At 38.1% G+C, this 21155-nt stretch overlaps 1 non-coding gene across 1 annotated transcript; it reads right to left on the minus strand.

The window, feature by feature from the left end:
- Nucleotides 1-18246: 18246 nt before the first annotated feature.
- LOC112745603 (small nucleolar RNA R71) lies at nt 18247-18354 on the minus strand. The gene has a single exon (XR_003173522.1). It is a non-coding gene; the product is annotated as a small nucleolar RNA R71 (small nucleolar RNA).
- Nucleotides 18355-21155: the final 2801 nt, after the last annotated feature.

Raw genomic sequence — 21155 nt, forward strand, 5'->3', positions numbered from 1 at the left:
GGAATCACTGTTAAACCTGGCGTTAGACACTGAGCCTGGCGTTTAGCGCCCAAGAGGGACAAAACCAGCGCTAGAAACTTCCCCCTGCCGGCGCTGAATGCCCACCCGGCGCAGAACGCCAGCAGGGGACCTCAGCATACACGAATTTTGACCCCCTTTGGAGCATTTAAAACCCATTATTCATGTTAAACGCCAGCAGCAGCCCGAATCACTCCTCTTTGGGCCTCTCAAGTGGATTTAGCACTTCTTAGCCTATTTTATTTTCTTTTTGTAATTTTTATTTACAAACAATATCTTTTAGATTTAGAATTTAGTATTTTATTTTATTTTTGTATCAAATTAGGTTAGTATATAAGGAATAAGATCCACCCTTTAAAGGGCATGAAGGATTTTCTTCTTTCCGCACATTTAAGAACCCTGTTTTCTCTTTAAGTTAACAGCAACTAAACCTCCTGGTTACGATTAGTAACTCTGTTTATTTCTATGGATTGAGATTATTATTCTTCTATTTTAATATATGTTTGATTCAATTCTAAGGTATTGTTTTCGTTCTTAATCTTATGAACTGGGTGGAACGAGAGTATGACCCTTTTCTACATGAGTTCTTGTGATTCTCAAGAGAGCTATCTCACTTGAACTACAACTTGAAAACAGTTGATAAACCACTATTTCATGGTTTATCTTGTGCTCAATTGAGTGGTTACATCAAGTCTTTGCACACTTATTCATATAGATTGCATGATTTTTACAATTCCTTCCCAATTCTACTCTATGATTAAAAACTTGCTTCCTAAACCTTTAATTTGTGTATTTTAATCCCTCCTTATACCATTCGATGCTGTGATCTGTGTGTTCAGTGTTTTCAGGTTTTATAGGGCAGGAATGACTTAGAGGATGGAGAGGAAGCTCGCAAAATGGAAGGAACACAAGAAATAAAGGAGATAACCAGCGAGCATCGACGCGCACGCATGGCTCACGCGTGCGCGTGATCTGGAGATTTTCACAGTGACGCATGCGCGTACCTAACGCATACACGTGGATTGGAGTTCTGCAAGACGACACGTGCGCGTGCCTGACGCGTACGCGTGACACACGAAGATGACCAGCGACGCGTACGCGTTGATGACAAGTCATCTTAGCCTAGTTTTACTAGTCTTTTTCTTTGTTTTTATTAGGTTTTATGCATTTTCTTGCATTGTAAGTAAGTAATTTGGAGTAGAATTACATAGTTTGTTAAATCAACTAACCATCCTTTAATTGATACAAAATCATGAGGTTTAAGCCAAAATTAATTGAATTATGAATGAATTTTAAACTTTGTGAATTTGGTGATACTTTGATTGGTTGTTTTGATTATTTGTAGGTGAAGAAAAGAAGAAAATAAGAAAGCGTTGCTTAAGAAGCGTGCCCAAGGAAAGAAAAAGCGTGGCAAAAATCAAAGAAGAGTGAAAGCTAAGTTGAAAAAGCAAACTGAGCTTCACAAGGACAAATGGGAGAAAGCAAGGCACCAAGCTCAGTTCAATTAGTTAACTGAGCACTAAAAAAAGCAAGGAAACAACATAAGGCTCAGTTCACTAAGTGAGCTTTATCGAGCTCATTCAAGAATAAATTCAAAGCAAAATTCCAAGGAATGAAGCCACCAAGTTTCAAACTCATGGCCCAAGGGAAGCAAGGAACGCTCCTTGCAAGGAAAACAAGGAAAAATAGGCCAAAAAGCCTTCCCCAAGGTTCGAACACGGAACCTCACGCTACCTAGCTTGTAAGGGAAATTAGCCAAAAAGCATTCACCAAGATTTGAACCTTGCACCTAAGGATGACAAGAAGGCGCTACTCCAAGGAGGCAAGGGCGCTCAATTGCTTTAATTAACTGAGTGCTAATTTATATTGCCTTGCAAGGAAAATAGGCCAAAAGGCTTTGGCAAGGATTCGAACCTGGGAGCTCCATGGAGAACAAGGGAAGAGTGTTTTTCCTTGTGCAAAGAAAATAAGCCAAAAAGGCTCACCCAAGGCTCGAACCTGGAGCTTCCTTATAGAAGAACTCCTTACTCTCCACTCTTCCAAGGAAATTATCTCCATTTGCCTCCACCAAGAGTTGAACCTGGGACCTTGAGGCCGAAAGCAAGGCGCCACCAAGGAAGCTCAGTTGGTTTTTCCAACTGAGCACTACCTCCCCCATTCTCCCCACACCATGACACGGCCAAAGCAGCAACTTGGCGCAACAAAGCAAGCATGAGCGCGCACTTGACACGGCCAGGATGCCATGGAGCGCACAACTTTGACACACATAGAGCTTAGTTCAAAATTCCAACTGAGCTCTAGTGTCACGCACTCCACCAAGGCTGGGACACGCACCATACTTGACACGGGCAGCACACTTGAGTGCTCAGTTGGTTTTTCCAACTAAGCTTACCCCTGGGAGGTGAAATATTGGGCTGAAAAATTGAATTAAAACTCCAACTTAATTCATTTCTTCACCAAATCAAAAGTCCATCCAAATTCCAAAATCCAAGAATAGAAAGTGTATAAATAGGATCTAGTTTGATGTAACCTGGACCTCTAGACTTTACTTTGAATTTTCCTTTTAATTGTCATTTTCATTTTTGAGCTTTTTACTTTTGAATTTGGATCTTAGAGAATTTGGAAGGAGAATTGATCTCTCTTCTTCCTTGTTCTTGCTTGAGCACTCTTTTATTTTCTTGATTTTGATCTTGGGTGAAGATTTGAAGAACTTCTGTTTCAATCTCACCTTGAGATCTCTTGTTTACTTCTTCTGCATAATTGAATTTCAATTTCTGTTTACTGCATCTTCTTCTACTCTTCTGCAATTTACTTTTCATTTCCTTTTGCAATTGCTCTTGTTGAATCAAGGAAGGATTCGAGATCTAGACTTGTTTTCTAGTCTCTTCCACTCCTGAGATTTTCAACTTCTTTTAATTTTCTGCAAATTAAGCATTGCTCATTCTCTATCTTTAAATTCTCAAAGCATTTTTATTTCTCTGTTGAGATCTAGTTTAATTCAAGTAATTCTCTACTCTTCTATTTATTGCAATTTACTCTTGCTTGTTTAATTTCTACAATCCCCATTCCCAATTCCTTTTATGATTCAAGTAATTTACATTTCTTGCACTTTAAGCTTCAGTTATTTACATTTCTTGCAATCTAAGTTTCTGCAATTTACCTTACTTGTTCTTTAAGATTCAGCATATTTACTTTCCTGCTCTTTCATTTACTGCAATTTCCCCTTCTCCCTTTACATTTCAAGCAATTTAGTTTCTGCAAATTACAAACCACTCAACCAATACTTGATTTGCTTGACTAAATCAACCACTAAACTAAAATTGCTCAATCCTTCAATCCCTGTGGGATCAACCTCACTCATGTGAGTTATTATTACTTGATGCGACCCGGTCCACTTGCCGGTGAGTTTTGTGTTGGATCGTTTTCCACACATCAAGTTTTTGGTGCCGTTGCCAGGGATTCATTAGATTGTCAATGATTAAGTAAGGTGGTGGTCTAGATTAGGCACTTTTTCTTTTTCTTCTTACTAAGCACACTAACTATTTGAATTTTTGCTTAAGCTAACACTAACTTCACTCTAGCAATAGAGTGTATAATTCTGGTTTCTGGTTCTGTGTTTATGTCAGGAGGAAAAAGCGATGAATCCACACCTTTTGATCCTGAAACACTTTGGGGGTTGAGAAGAGAACCAAGAAATGGAGGAAAATCCAACAAATCCACAAGTGGGATTGGCCAACGACAATGGTCAGCCCCAAAGGAGAGTATTGGCTTCATATACATTTGCTAATCCAAGGCATTGTGGGAGTAGCATCCTTACCCCAAATGTCGATGCAAATAACTTTGAATTGAAGCCCCAACTCATCACCTTGGTGCAGAACAACTGTTCTTATGGAGGAGGACCACTTGAAGATCCAAACCAACACTTGCCTACTTTCTTGAGGATTTGTGACACTGTTAAAACCAATGGTGTGCACCCTGACAGTTACAAGCTACTGATATTTCCATTTTCTCTCAGAGACAAAGCCACTCAATGGTTGGAATCCTTCCCAAGAGACAACATGAACAATTGGGATGATCTAGTAACCAAGCCCTTGCCAAGTTTTACCCACCTCAAAGAGTTATTAGATTAAAGACTGAAGTACAAACATTCACACAAATGGATGTTGAACCCTTGTATGAGGCATGGGAACGATACAAAGCTCTAATTAGGAAGTGCCCACCTAGAATGTTCAGTGATTGGGACAGATTGCTGAATTTCTATAAAGGCTTGACATTGAAATCTCAAGAGGCTTTGGATTATTCAGCAGGAGGCTCCTTACAACTCATGAAAACTGCAGAGGAAGCCCAAAATCTCATTGATATGGTGTCTAACAACCAGTATTTCTTTGCTCACCAAAGGCAACGCCAACCATCACAAAGGAAATGAGTGACAGAGTTAGAAGGAGTGGACACCATCCTAGCTCAAAACAAGATAATGCAGCAGTAGATTCAACAACAATTTGAGCAGATGGCTAAAAAGATCGATAGCTTGCAAGTTGCAGTAGTGAATACAAGCCAACCATCAACCACATGGGGGCAAAATGAAGAAAACCAAGAAGATCAGCAGCAGGAACAACCTCAATATGTGCACAATCAAGGCTCAGGATAAAATGAAGTTTATGGTGACACCTACAATCCATCCTAGAAGAACCATCCAAATCTCAAATGGGGAGATAACCACACCCACAGCCAGCAACCGTGGCAGAAAAACTCAAACCAAAACAACTCAAGAAACAACCAAAACCACAACCAGCAAAATACTAACCCCAATCCATATAGAAAACCCCAAAACAACCACCCAAATTCCAGCTACTATCCACCTAATAACCAAACCACTAACCAAAACACCTACCATCAACCTTCAACATCTCACAACCAGCCACAAGCATCACAAGACACTCAAAAAATCTCCAACTTGGAGATATTGATGGAAAAGATGATGAAGCACCAAGACATAATGATGGAGAAACTCATGAAAAATCAAGAGATGGCAAGACAAGATCAGGAAGTAGCAAGGAAAGATCAAGCCATAACAAGTAAAAACCAAGAAGCTTCAATCAAAAACCAAGAAGCTTCAATCAGAAATCTTGAGAGGCATATGGAACAAATGGCTAAACGAATTACAGAGATGGGTGATAAGCAATCAAATGCATCCCCTAGTGCCACTCAAGACCACCCAAGGGACAAAGGAAAAGCTACAAAGTGGGAGGAGTGCAAAGCAATCATAGTGGGAAGTGAAAAGGAAGCAATCAATCAGAAAGAACACAACAGACAAGTTCCACAAGAAGAGACAGAAGAGAGAAGTGAAGAGGATAGAAAGACCGAGAATGCAAAAAGCTCAAAGAGAGATAAGAACATCCTTGAAACAAAGCTACAAGAGAAGAAGGAAGGGGTGAAGCCAGATGTCCCCAAACTTCCGTACCCTCAGAGGTTCAAAAAAGAAAATGAGTTGGACATATTCAAGACACTCAGCATCAATATTCCTTTCTTAGAAGCACTTGAACAGATGCCATTATATGCCAAATTTATGAAAGAAGTGCTAACAAAGAAAAGACCCTTGAAGGAAGGACAGATTGTTGAAATGACAATGGAGTGTAGTGCTATTCTCCAAAGAGGTCTACCAGAGAAGAAGGATGATCCTGGAAGGTTTTATATACCTTGTACCATAGGAGACATAACTATTGAGAAATCATTCTGTGACCTTGGTGCAAGCATAAACTTGATGCCTCTATCTCTTATGAGGAAGCTTCAAATTTTTGAACTGAAACCCACTTAAATAGCTCTTCAAATGGCTGACAAGTCCATTCAGCAAGCACTTGGAGTTGTAGAGAATGTGCTGGTGAAAGTGGGAAAATTCCTTCTCCCAGCTGATTTTGTCATCCTGGATATGGAGGAAGACCCTAACACTCCCATCATCCTGGGGAGGCCTTTCCTGGCTACGGACAGAGCATTGATAGATGTTGAAAAAGGGGAATTGTTGCTGAGAGTGCATGATGAGCACCTAGCATTCTATATTTTTAAAACCATGCATGAGCCCACTCAAGAAGAAGATTGTATGGAGGATAAAGCCAGGGATCAAAGCTTGAAAGAGACATTCAATGAGTTAACTCCAGACTTCCAAATCCATGCTTGAAAGTAGTAGAGATGGTGCAACAGACCAAAGAAATCAAGGAGGAACTAGATCTAAAACCCCCAGATGAGAACCTTAACACTCCAGATAAAGAACCACCAAGGCATGAATTATTTCCTGAGAAAGAAGAGAAGAAGAAGAGGCCAAAAGGGTGGAGAAACAAGAAAATCCCCACTGAAGGCTTCTCACCAGGGGATAAAGTGATGTTGAACATCCAACCAATGAAGGTGTCTCCACAATTATCTGAGTACTATACTGTGAACCGGATCCTTTCACTTGAACACCTAGAGATCATCAAAGAGGAGACCGGAAGAAAGTTCACAGTAAGAGGAAAAAAGTTGAGGCACTATGATTTTCAACCTCCATGATCAAAGAACAAGATGTCAAGTTAGTGACATTAAAAGAGCGCTTGTTGGGAGGCAACCCAATTTGAGGTAGTTTTCTTTTAATAGCTATTTTAATAAAAAGGTTAATTAGTTTATCTATATTGCAAGGAGCTAAGTTTGGTGTTGCACACCAAAACAATCTAAGGGAGAATGAAGGATTCTAAGTTTGGTGTTCCACCAAAATATCATCATAAAATATATTCTCACCTTCTGCATAATACTAGCTGCAAGCAATTAGATGAACCAATTAATCAAATTGCTGTTTTCTAATCTTTGATTTTATAACCTTTAGCAAAGACAAAAGAATTCATGAATGGTTAACTTGTTGCATCGGAGACATTGGCAAGGAATTAAGTTTGGTGTTCCCACACCAAAATAAGTTTGAACGCCATGCTCAATTCTTGCACACTAACCAGTTGCCTAAGGGCTTGGGGAACAAGCAACTTTCAATATCTTTTGTAGGAAGTCATTCAATCTCTTGGAGGAAAAGGTACATCATCATGGACAGAGGGAGGACATGGAACCCAACAATGATAATGACACAGAGGAAACAAATAGACTCCAAGAGGTTGTATTGTTCTCTGACTGATTCTAGTTCAACTATGTTAATTGAAAGTGCAAATGTCCCCTGTTGATTAGTGTCTTCTTAGATTCATTTACTGTCTGCGAGTTTGTTTGTTTTCATGCTGTTATGGCTTGCTAGTCTAAGTGCTTGATTCACTTTCATCTTACTTGAATTATATGCTTTGTTCCTCATGCTTGAATAAAAGAAAAATAACTGTGAAATAGAGAAAGAGTAAAAGTCTGGTATGATATGAGACAAAATAAGATTATGTGGTGGTATGTGCTGGTTCATTAGCTGATTTATAAATAAGGCTGAATGCAGGCATGACTTTGTGATATGAACTTGAGTTACATTTCATGAGACTTGACAAATGAAAAAGGTCCAAAATAAAAGAAAGAAAATACAAGAGAAATAAGCAAAAAAAAAAAAAATACACAAGGCTGGGCACCAATGGCTGCAAATTTGGATAAATGCCTGTGATGCTCTTGTACAAAGATAAGCTTGGATAACTAGATTTTAAGGGATGCTTCATCACTCGGCAACTTGAGTTAACTAACCCGGGATTGCCAACTGAAAGTCCACCATCAAGAGCTACTTTGAAACAAAGCATTTAGTAACCCAAAGAGGTGCTGGGCATCAATTTCCAAAGAACAAACAGAGATGAACAAAACAAGCTAAATGCCTGTGATGTGTGTGTGCTAAGGAGAGGCTTGAGCAAGTAAGCCCATAGGGGTGTTTCAACACCTAGCATCTTGAACCAACTGGGGCGGGAATGCTGGCTGAAAGCTTACTCTAAAAAGCTGCCTTACAACATAGCATTAAGCCTCAGCCAAGAAAGAGAGCAACAAAAAAAAAAAAAAACCTAGGGACCAAGAAATAACAAGTCTCATTTTTTTTGTGTAATTCAAGTAAGGATCCAAAGGGATGTTGATGTCTCAGCCACAGAATAAAAATCACTAAGATACCATGCATAAAAACCCCATTTACCAGTATTCAATGTCTTCCAATAAAAGGCTTATACACTTCTCTGCTTCTAGTAATTTTCTTTATGTTTTACTGCTTGCTTGGGGACAAGCAAGTTTTAAGTTTGGTGTTGTGATGACAAGTTATCTTAGCCTAGTTTTACTAGTCTTTTTCTTTGTTTTTATTAGGTTTTATGCACTTTCTTGCATTGTAAGTAAGTAATTTGGAGTAGAATTGCATAGTTTGTTAAATCAACCAACCATCCTTTAACTGATACAAAATCATGAGGTTTAAGCCAAAATTAATTGAATTATGAATGAATTTTAAACTTTGTGAATTTGGTGATACTTTGATTAGTTGTTTTGATTATTTGTAGGTGAAGAAAAGAAGAAAATAAGAAAGCGTTGCTTAAGAAGCGTGCCCAAGGAAAGAAAAAGCGTGGCAAAAATCAAAGAAGAGTGAAAGCTAAGTTGAGAAAGCAAACTGAGCTTCACAAGGACAAATGGGAGAAAGCAAGGCACCAAGCTCAGTTCAATTAGTTAACTGAGCACTAAAAAAAGCAAGGAAACAACATAAGGCTCAGTTCACTAAGTGAGCTTCATCGGGCTCTTTCAAGAATAAATTCAAAGCAAAATTCCAAGGAATGAAGCCACCAAGTTTCGAACTCATGGCCCAAGAGAAGCAAGGAATGCTCCTTGCAAGGAAAACAAGGAAAAATGGGCCAAAAAGCCTTCCCCAAGGTTCGAACACGGAACCTCACACTACCTAGCTTGCAAGGGAAATTAGCCAAAAAGCATTCACCAAGACTTGAACCTTGCACCTAAGGGATGACAAGAAGGCACTACTCCAAGGAGGCAAGGGCACTCAATTACTTTAATTAACTGAGCGCTACTTTATATTACCTTGCAAGGAAAATAGCCCAAAAGGCTTTGGCAAGGATTCGAACCTGGGAGCTCCATGGAGAACAAGGGAAGAGCGTTTTTCCTTGTGCAAAGAAAATAAGCCAAAAGGGCTCACCCAAGGCTCGAAGGTGGAGCTTCCTTATAGAAGCACTCCTTACTCTCCACTCTTCCAAGGAAATTATCTCCATTTGCCTCCACCAAGAGTTGAACCTGGGACCTTGAGGCCGAAAGCAAGGCGCCACCAAGGAAGCTCAGTTGGTTTTTCCAACTGAGCACTACCTCCCCCATTCTCCCCACACCATGACACGGCCAAAGCAGCAACTTGGCGCAACAAAGCAAGCATGAGCGCGCACTTGACACGGCCAGGATGCCATGGAGCGCACAACTTTGACACACATAGAGCTTAGTTCAAAATTCCAACTGAGCTCTAGTGTCACGCACTCCACCAAGGCTGGGACACGCACCATACTTGACACGGGCAGCACACTTGAGTGCTCAGTTGGTTTTTCCAACTGAGCTTACCCCTGGGAGGTGAAATATTGGGCTGAAAAATTGAATTAAAACTCCAACTTAATTCATTTCTTCACCAAATCAAAAGCCCATCCAAATTCCAAAATCCAAGAATAGAAAGTGTATAAATAGGATCTAGTTTGATGTAACCTGGACCTCTAGACTTTACTTTGAATTTTCTTTTTAATTGTCATTTTCATTTTTGATCTTTTTACTTTTGAATTTGGATCTTAGAGAATTTGGAAGGAGAATTGATCTCTCTTCTTCCTTGTTCTTGCTTGAGCACTCTTTTATTTTCTTGCTTTTGATCTTGGGTGAAGATTTGAAGAACTTCTGTTTCAATCTCACCTTGAGATCTCTTGTTTACTTCTTCTGCATAATTGAATTTCAATTTTTGTTTACTGCATCTTCTTCTACTCTTCTGCAATTTACTTCTGCAATTTACTTTTCATTTCCTTTTGCAATTGCTCTTGTTGAGTCAAGGAAGGATTCGAGATCTAGACTTATTTTCTAGTCTCTTCCACTCCTGAGATTTTCAACTTCTTTTAATTTGCTGCAAATTAAGCATTGCTCATTCTCTATCTTTAAATTCTCAAAGCATTTTTACTTCTCTGACGAGATCTAGTTTAATTCAAGTAATCCTTTACTCTTCTGTTTATTGCAATTTACTCTTGCTTGTTTAATTTCTGCAATCCCCATTCCCAATTCCTTTTATGATTCAAGTAATTTACATTTCTTGCACTTTAAGCTTCAGTTATTTACATTTCTTGCAATCTAAGTTTCTGCAATTTACCTTACTTGTTCTTTAAGATTCAGCACATTTACTTTTCTGCTCTTTCATTTACTGCAATTTCCCCTTCTCCCTTTACATTTCAAGCAATTTAGTTTCTGCAAATTACAAACCACTCAACCAATACTTGATTTGCTTGACTAAATCAACCACTAAACTAAAATTGCTCAATCCTTCAATCCCTGTGGGATCGACCTCACTCATGTGAGTTATTATTACTTGATGCGACCCGGTCCACTTGCCGGTGAGTTTTGTGTTGGATCGTTTTCCACACATCACGCGTGACCGACGCGTATGCGTGACATGCGCGATCTGCAGAAATCACAAAAAACGCTGGGGCCAATTTTAGGCCGAGTTTGGACCCAGTTTCTGGCCTAAAAATACAGACTAGAGCCAGGAGACATGCAGATACTCAAGACACATTCTCATTAGCATAGTTTTAGTTTAGTGAAAATACTTAGAGAGAAATTACTCTTCCTCTAGGTTTTCTTTTTACATTCAAAGATTTCTAGTTTTATGCTTTTGCTTTGGATATTGAGAAGAGTCATTACCTCCGTTGAAGTTGCAACTATTCTAGTTTGTTTTCTTATTCCCTTACTCTTCCATATCCTTAATCTTTGTTCAGAGTTACAATTGGATTATTTTTAGAATTTATTAATGCAAATGATTATTTTTACTTTTAATTAATTTTCAGTTATTGTTTATCATGTCTTCATTTTATTCCCTTTTCAATTCTATGCAAGTAATTTTCATGTCAATGGAGTAGACTACTGATGAGCGGATAATTTATACCCTTTTTGGCATTGTTTTTACATAGTTTTTAGTATGTTTTAGTTACTTTTTATTATATTTTTATTAGTTTTTATGAAAGAATCACATTTCTGGACTTTACTATGAGTTTTTGTGTTTTTCTGTAATTTTAGTTATTTTCTGGTTGAAATTGAGGGACCTGAGCAAAAGTCTGATTCAGAGGCTGAGAAAGGACTGCAGATGCTGTTGGATTCTGACCCTCCTGCATGCGAAATGGATTTTCTAGAGCTATAGAAGCCCAATTGGCGCGCGCTCAATTGCGTTGGAAAGTAGACATCTTGTGTTTTCCAGAAATGTATAATAGTCCATACTTTGCCTAAGATTTGATGGCCCAAACTGGCATCTAAACGCCAGCCAGAGACCATTTTCTGGCGTAAAACGCCAGAACTGGAGTTAAACGCCCAAACTGGCACCCAAGCTGGCGTTTAACTCCAAGAATGGCCTATGCACGTGAAAGCTTCAAAGCTCAGTCCAAACACTCACCAAGTGCGCCCCAGAAACGGATTTCTGCCCTATCTGCACTTAGTTACTTATTTTCTATAATCCCTAGTAACAGTTTTAGTATAAATAGCACTTTTACTATTGTATTCGAGTTTTGGAACGAGTTTTATGCTATATGTTACATTTTGGAGGCTTGCCATTCGGCCATGCCTAGACCTTTTTCTTTTATGTATTTTCTACGGTGGAGTTTCTACACCTCATAGATTAAGGTGCAGAGCTCTGCTGTTCTTCATGAATTAATGCAAGTACTATTGTTTCTCTTTCAATTCACACTTACTTCTTCTCCAGGATATACTCTCGTACTTAATTCAGTTAAGTCAGAATGAAGGGGTGACCCGTGACAATCACCTACTATCTTCATTACTCGCTTAGCCAAGATCCGCGTGCTTGACAACCACAAGCGGTCTACATGATGTTCAACATAGTCATTGGACGACAGCCGGAGTATATTCTCTTGGGTTTCTAATCCACGGACCGAGTCCGTGAGATTAGGATCTTCGTGGTATTGGCAGCATTCCTGAGATCCGAAAAGTCTAAACCTTGTCTGTGGTATTCCGAGTAGGATCTGGGAAGGGATGACTGTGACGAGCTTCAAACTCACGAATGTTGGGCGCAGTGACAGTGTGCAAAAGGATAGAAAGATCCTATTCTGGCGCTAGTAAGAACCGACAGATGATTAGCCGTGCGGTAGCTGTACCTAGTATTTTTCATCCGAGACGAGAAATCCGACAATTGATTAGCCGTGTAAAAATCGTACCTGGTATTTTTCATCCGAGAGGATCATACAGCTTGCCATGGAAGGAAGCACGCATGATTGGATGAAGACAATAGGAAAGCAGAGGTTCAGAAGTAACAAAGCATCTCCAAACGCTTATCTGAAATTCCCACCAATGAATTACATAAGTATCTTTATTTTATTTTATGTTTTATTTATCTCTTAATTATCAAAACCTCATAACCATTTGAATCCGCCTGACGAAGATTTACAGGATGACCATAGCTTGCTTCAAGCCAACAATCTCCGTGGGATCGACCCTTACTCATGTAAGGTATTACTTGGACGACCCAGTGCACTTGCTGGTTAGTTGTGCGAAGTTGTGAAAAGTGTGATCACAATTTTGTGCACCAAGTTTTTGGTGCCATTGCCGGGGAATGTTCGAGTTTGGACAACTGACGGTTCATCTTGTTGCTTAGATTGGGTAATTTTATTTTATGTTTAAGTTTTTTTATTTTTATTTTCGAAAAAAATTTTTTTTTTCGTTTTCGAAAAAATTCATAAAAATTTTTAAGAATGAATTCTAGAGCTTCATGAGATATGTTGAAGCCTGGCTGGCTGTTAAGCCATGTCTAATCTTTTGGACCGAGTCTTTATACTTTCCATTGTAGAAAGGACATGTCTGTATTTGTTATGCTAAAGCTTGGCTGGCCATTTGGCCATGTCTGATTCCTTTGGACCGAAGCTTTAGACTAACATTGCACGAATCCTGGAATTCTTATTAAAAATTTTGAATTTCTTTATTTTCTTTTTTCAAAATAATTTCGAAAAATATGCAAAATTCTAATAAAGTCATAAAAAAAATTTATGTTTCTTGTTTAAGTCTTGTGTCAAATTTTAAGTTTGGTGTCAATTGCATGTTTTTAATTTTTCTTAAATTTTTGAAAATTCATCATGTGTTCTTCTTTGATCTTCAAGTTGTTCTTGATGATTTTCCTTGTTTGATCTTTAATTTTTCTTGTTTTGTGTCTTTTCTTGTTTTTCATATGCATTTTCAAATTCATAGTGTCTAAACATTAAAAATTTCTAAGTTTGGTGTGTTGCATGTGTTTCGTTTCTTAAAAATTTTCAAAAATATGTTCTTGATGTTCATCATGATCTTCAAAGTATTCTTGGTGTTCATCTTGAACATTCAAAGTGTTCTTGCATGCATTAGTTGTTTTGATCTTAAATTCTTATATCTTGTGTCATTTTGTTGTTTTTCTCTTTCTTCATTAATTCAAAAAAACAAAAATAATATCTTTCCCTTTACTCATAAATTTTGAAATTTTAGGTTGACTTAGTCAAAAAATTTTAAAATTTAGTTGTTTCTTATTAGTCAAGTAAAAAATTTCAATTTAAAAATTTTATCTTTTCAAATCTTTTTCAAAAATCAAATTTTTTTCATTTTTCTTCTTAATATTTTCGAATTTCTTAAATAAATTTTCAAAATCTTTTTCTTATTTTTATTTCACATTTTCGAAAACTTTACTAACAATTAATGCTTTGATTCAAAAATTTCAAGTTTGTTACTTTCCTGTTAAGAAAGGTTCAGTCTTTAAATTCTAGAATCATATCTTTTAGTTTCTTGTTACTCAAGTCATCAACTTTAATTTTTAAAATAAAATCTTTTTAAATTTCTTTTTCAAATCTTTTTCAAAATAAATTTCAATCATATCTTTTTCAAAACTTAATTTCAAAATCTTTTTCTAACTTCTTATCTTTTCAAAATTTATTTTCAAATCTTTTTCAATTAACCATTTGACTTGTTTGTTTTAATTTTAAAAATTTTACTATTTCTTATCTTTTTCAAAACCACCTAATTACTTTTCCACTTCTAATTTTCAAAAATAACTAGCTACTTTTTCAAAATTCTTTTTAATTAACTAATTGTTTTAATTTCTAATTTTATTTTATTTCTTTTCTTAAATTTCAAATTCTAACTAATAATTAAAATAAAAACAAAAATATTTTTCTTTTATTTTAATTAATATTCAAATACTCCCTCTCTCATCTCTTTCTATTTATTTTATTTATTTACTAACACTTCTCTTCTACTCATAATTCGAACCCTCTCCCTCTCTCTGTGTTCGAATTTCACTTATTCCCTGTCTACCTCATTCTTCTATTCTTCTATTCTTCCACTCACATAAAGGAATCTCTATACTGTGACATAGAGGATTCCTCTTCTCTATTTGTTCTCTTCTTTTTCATATGAGCAGGAACAAGGATAAAAACATTCTTGTTGAAGCTGATCCTGAACCTGAAAGGACTCTGAAGAGGAAGCTAAGAGAAGCTAAAGCACAACACTCTGGAGAGGACCATATAGAAATTTTCGAAAAAGAAGAAGACATGGCAGCCAAACCCAATAACAATGGTGGAGATGCAAGGAAGATGCTTGGTGACTTTACTACACCAACTTCTGACTTCTATGGAAGAAGCATCTCAATTCTTGAAATTGGAGCAAACAACTTTGAGCTTAAGCCTTGATGAGCGGATAATTTATACGCTTTTTGGCATTGTTGTTTACATAGTTTTTAGTATGATTTAGTTAGTTTTTAGTATATTTTTATTAGTTTTTAAATAAAAATCACATTTCTGGACTTTACTATGAGTTTGTGTGTTTTTCTGTGATTTCAGGTAATTTCTAGTTGAAATTGAGGGACTTGAGCAAAAATCAGATTCAGAGGTTGAAGAAGGACTATAGATGCCGTTGGATTCTGACCTCCCTGCACTCAAAGTAGATTTTCTAGAGCTACAAAACTCCAAATGGCAAGCTCTCAATTGCGTTGGAAAGTAGACATCCAGGGTTTTCCAGCAATATATAATAGTCCATACTTTGCCCGAGTTTAGATGACACAAACTGGCGTTCAACGCCAGTTCCATGTTGCATTCTGGAGTTAAACGCCAGAAACAGGTTGCAAAGTGGAGTTAAACGCCAGAAACAGGTTACAAACTGGCGTTCAACTCCAAGAGAACCCTCTACACGTGTAAAGCTCAATGCTCAGCCCAAGCACACACCAAGTAGGCCCCAAAAGTGGATTTCTGCATCATTTACTCATTTCTGTAAACCCTAGTAACTAGTTTAGTATAAATAGGACTTTTTACTATTGTATTTACATCTTCGAATCATCTTTGATCAGTTTTATGCTATCTTAGACCTTTATGGGGGCTGGCCATTCGGCCATGCCTGGATCTTGTTCTTATGTATTTTCAACGATAGAGTTTCTACACACCATAGATTAAGGTGTGGAGCTCTGCTGTTCCTCATGAATTAATACAAAGTACTATCGTTTTTCTATTCAATTCAAGCTTATTCCGATTCTAAGATATTCATTTTCACTTCAATATGAATGTGATGATCGTGATAGTCATCATCATTCCCAACCTATGAACGCGTGCCTGACAACCACTTTAGTTCTACCTTAGATTGAATGAATATCTCTGGGATTTCTTAATCAGAGTCTTCGTGGTATAAGTTAGAATCCATGGACGGCCATTCTTGAGATCCGGAAAGTCTAAACCTTGTCTGTGGTATTCCGAGTAGGATCTGGGAAGGGATGGCTGCAACGAGCTTCAAACTCGCGAGTGCTGGGCGTAGTGACAGATGATTAGCCATGCAGTGACAGCGCATTGGACCATTTTCACTGAGAGGACAGTGATAAACCACTATTTTATGGTTTATCTTGTGCTCAATTGAGTGGATTTTATCAACTCTTTACCCACTTGTTCATAATATTTGCATGGTTTTATATTTCCTTCCTGATTTTGTGCTATGATTGAAAACATGCTTCTTTGATCTTATAATTGCTTATTATTAATCCTCTCTTATTACCATTAGATGCCTTGATATATGTGTTAAGTGCTTTCAGAGATTATAGGGCAGGAATGGCTTGGAGGATAGAAAAGAAGCATGCAAAAGTGGAAGGAATACAAGAAGTTGGAGAAATTGCTAAGCTGTCCAGCCTGACCTCTTCGCACTCAAACGGCTATAACTTTAGCTACAGAGGTCCAAACGACGTGATTTTAGTTGCGTTGGAAAGCTAACGTCCAGGGCTTCGATTTGATATATAATATGCCATAGTTGCCCTGACGCTAGGTGACGCGACCGCGTGCTCCATGCGGCTGCGTCGCAGTGATGGAAATCAGCGTGTTTTAATTCTTCTCCAGCGATTTCCGGGCTGTTTTCGACCCTGTTCGCGGCCCAGAAAACACAGATTAGAGGCTATAAAGTGGGGAATTGCATCCATTCATAGACAAGCTCACATTTTTATTACTTTCCATGATTTAGATTTAGTTTTGAGAGGGAGATTCTCTCCTCTCTCTCTTAGGATTAGGATTTAGGACTTCTCTTAGTTTTTAAGAGTGACTCTTGATCCAGGTTTAATATTTGCTTTAATCTATGTTTCTATGCTACTTTTACTTTAATGCTTTTATTTGTATCTACAGATGTTGTCCAATTGGCTTATGAATTATTCCATGTTACATATTATTATTTGAATTAATGATTATTTGAGGTATTTCAGTTTATTATTGTTCTCTTTAATTTAAGTTATTATTGCTTCCCATCTAAGGACATTTTTATTCCAACAATTTTACTTTTTTCCTTTTTGGTCTTGGTTAAGAAATCAGTAACTCAACATTATTAAACTCAGCATAATTGATAATCGTTATCTTGGTAATTGAACTGAACTTCAATAATCCCAACTTTTTCTTAGGAAATAAATAGGATTCGAAGGTCAAACTAATTAGTTCCTTGACTTTCCTTTACTTCAGTAAAGGTTAACTAATGGAATTAAGATTCAACTTTCACTATTGTTGAGAGGAATAACTAAGTTGGACTTCCAATTTCTCTTACCTTGCCAAAAGTTGCTTTACAGTATTTATTTATTTTAATTGCCATTTACTCTAGTCATTCAAATCACTTGCTTCTCACCTTCTAAACCCCGATTACAACCTTTATAGCCAATAATAAGAACATACTTCCTTGCAGTTCCTTGAGAAGACGACCCGAGGTTTAAATACTCGGTTATCAATTTTAAAAGGGGTTTGTTACTTGTGACAACCAAAACGTTTGCACGGAGGGATTTTTGTTGGTTTAGAGACTATATCTACAACGCGACCGTTTTTATGAACTTCTTTACTGGCAAAAATCCTAACGTTAGACAGGGTGTAGTCATTGACAACGGTGACGCCTAACATACAGCTTGCCATAGAAAGGTGTATGAATGACTGGATGAAGACAACAGGAAAGCAGAGGTTCAGGGGGAACAAGCATCTTCATACGCTTATCTGAAATTCTCACCAATGAATTACATAAGTATCTCTATCTTTAATTTATGTTTTATTTATCTTTTAATTATTAAATCTCCATAATCAATTGAATCCGCCTGACTGAGATTTACAAGGTGACCATAGCTTACTTCAAGCCGACAATCTCCGTGGGATCGACCCTTACTCACGTAAGGTTTATTACTTGGACGACCCAGTGCACTTGCTGGTTAGTTGTGCGAAGTTGTGACAAAGAACTAAGATTATGAACGTGCGTATTAAGTTTTTAGCGCCGTTACCAAGGAATGAACCGTCACGATTTCCGCGCACCAAGCCTCAATTAGTTTCTCTAATGCAGCAGAATTGCAAGTTTCATGGACTTCCATTGGAAGATCTTCATCAGTTCTTAGCTGAATCCTTGCAAATCTGTGACACTGTTAAGACCAATAGGGTTAATCCCGAGGTCTACAGACTTATACTTTTCCCCTTTGCTGTAAGAGATAGAGCTAGGATATGGTTGGACTCACAACCTAAAGAAAGCCTGAACTCTTGGGAAAAGTTAGTCAATGCTTTCTTGGCCAAATTTTTTCCACCTCAAAAGTTGAGCAAGCTTAGAGTGGAAGTCCAAACCTTCAGACAGAAGGAAGGTGAATCCCTCTATGAAGCTTGGGAAAGATACAAGCAATTCATTAGAAGGTGTCCTTCTGACATGCTTTCAGAATGGAGCATCTTATGTATATTCTATGATGGTCTGTCTAAATTGTCCAAGATGTCATTGGACCACTCTGCTGGTGGATCTCTTCATCTGATGAAAACACCTGCAGAAGCCTAGGAACTCATTGAAATGGTTGCAAATAACCAGTTCATGTATACTTCTGAAAGAAATCCTGTGAATAATGGGATGACTTAGAAGAAAGGAGTTCTTGAGATTGATATTCAGAATGCAATATTGGCTCAGAATAAAATATTAACTCAGCAAGTCAATATGATTTCTCAGAATCTGACTAGAATGCAAGCTGAATCCGGCAGTGCTAAAGAAGCCTCCTTTGAAGGAGAAGCTTATGAACCTGAGAATCCTGCAATGGAAAAGGTGAATTACATGGGAGAATCCTATGGAAACACCTATAATCCTTCATGGAGAAAGCATCCAAATTTCTCATGGAAGGATCAATAGAAGCCTCAACAAGGCTTCAATAATAATAATAGTGGGAGAAATAGGTTTGGCAATAGCAAGCCTTTCCCATCATCTTCTGAGCAACAGACAGAGAATTCTAAGCAGAGCCTCTCTGACTTAGCAACCATAGTCTCTGATCTATCTAAGACCACTCTCAGTTTCATGACTGAAACAAGGTCCCCATCAAAAATTTGGAGGCTCAAGTGGGTCAGCGGAGTAAAAGAGTTACTGAAACTCCTCCTAGTACTCTCCCAAGCAATACAGAAGAGAATCCCAAAAGAGAATGTAAGGCCATAACCATATCCAAAGTGGCCGAACCTGGAGGGAGTAAAAAGGTAGTGATTTCTAATGAGGGAGACCTTGCTAGACGTCCACTAACCATTAAGGAGTTCCTTATTGAGGAAACAAAGGAATCTGAGGATCATATAGAGACCATAGAGATTCCACTGAAGTTACTGTTGCCGTTCATGAGCTCTGATGAGTATTCTTCCTCTGAAGAAGATGAAGATATTATTGAAGAGCAAGTTGCTCAGTATCTAGGAGCAATCATGAAGCTAAATGCCAAGTTATTTGATAATGAGACTTGGGAGGATGAACCCCCATTGCTCATCAATGAACTGAATGCCTTGGTTCAGCAGAAATTACCTCAGAAGAAACCGGATCCCGGAAGGTTCTTAATTCCTTGCACCATAGGCACCATGACCTTTGAGAAGGCTCTGTGTGACCTTGGTTCAAGTATAAACCTCATGCCACTCTCTGTAATGGAGAAACTGGGGATCTTTGAGGTACAAGCTGCAAGAATCTCACTAGAGATGGCAAACAAATCAATGAAACAGGCTTATGGATTTGTAGAGGATGTCTTAGTGAGGGTTGAAGGCCTATACATCCCTGCTGATTTCATAATCCTAGACACTGGGAAGGATGAGGATGAATCCATTATCTTTGGAAGACCCTTCCTAGCCACAGCAAGGGCTGTGATTGATGTGGACAGAGGAGAGTTAGTCCTTCAATTGAATGAGAACTACCTTGTGTTTAAGGCTCAAGGATCTTCTTCTGTAACCATGGAGAGGAAGCATGAAAAGCTTCTCTCAATACAGAGTCAAACAGAGACCCCACACTCAACTTCTAACTTTGGTGTTGAGAGGCCACCATTAAGCTCTGAGTCTCTGTGAAGCTCTCTAAGAGCTCACTGTCAAGCTATTGACATTAAAGAAGCGCTTATTGGGAGGCAACCCAATGTTATTTAATTATATTTATTATAGACATTTGTTTTCCATTGTCATGTTATGTTTCCTTTAGGTAGATGATCATGTGAAGTCACAAAAATAGCTACAGAATTAAAGCGGAATCAAAAATAGCATCAAAAATAGCACACCCTGGAGGACAGGCTTACTAGCGTTTAAACACCAGTAAGGATAGTAGAATGGGCGTTTAACGCCCAGTCTGGCAGCATTCTAGGTGTTAAACACCAGAATTGGCAGACAGACTGGCATTTAACGCCAGAAAAGGGTGTCTGGTGTCTGGCTGGCGTTAAACGCCAGAATTGGCAGACAAACTGGCGTTTAACACCAGAAAAAGTAGCAGAGATGGCGTGAAATGTCAGAAATGGCACACAGAGGGCGTTTAAATGCCAGAAAGGTGCAGGGACCAGAATTCCTTGACACCTCAGGATCTGTGGACCCCACAAGATCTCTACCTACCCCAACTCACTCTCTCTCCTCTTCATACCTCTCTATAACACTCTTCCCCAAATACCCTTAACCAATCACATCAATACCTCTACCCCATAATCTCTTCACCACTCACATCCATCCACTATTCCCCAAAAACCCATCATAAAACCCCACCCACCTCACCATTCAAATTCAAAATATTTCTCTCCCAAACCCAATCCCCTCTTACACGAATTCCCTCTACCTCTTACCCTATAAATACCCCTCCTTACCACCTTCAATTTCACACATCATAAACAATTTACTCCCCTTGGCCGAATTCACTACTCCCCTCTATCTCCTCTATTTCTTCTTCTTCTACTCCTTTCTTTCTTCTTTTGCTCGAGGACAAGCAAACCTTTTAAGTTTGGTATGGGAAAAAGCTCTGCTTTTTATTTTCCATAACCATTAATGGCACCTAAGGCCGGAGAAACCTCTAGAAAGAAGAAAAGAAAGGCAATTGCTTCCACCTCCGAGTCATGGGAAATGAAAAATTCATCTCAAAAGTCCATCAAGACCACTTCTATGAAATTGTGGCCAAGAAAAGGGTGATCTCCGAAGTCCCCTTCATGCTAAAAAAGAGTGAATATCCGGAGATCCGATGTGAGGTTTGAAGAAGAGGTTGGGAAG

Source organism: Arachis hypogaea, chromosome 14 (assembly GCF_003086295.3).
Source record: "Arachis hypogaea cultivar Tifrunner chromosome 14, arahy.Tifrunner.gnm2.J5K5, whole genome shotgun sequence".
Taxonomy (NCBI): domain Eukaryota; kingdom Viridiplantae; phylum Streptophyta; class Magnoliopsida; order Fabales; family Fabaceae; genus Arachis; species Arachis hypogaea.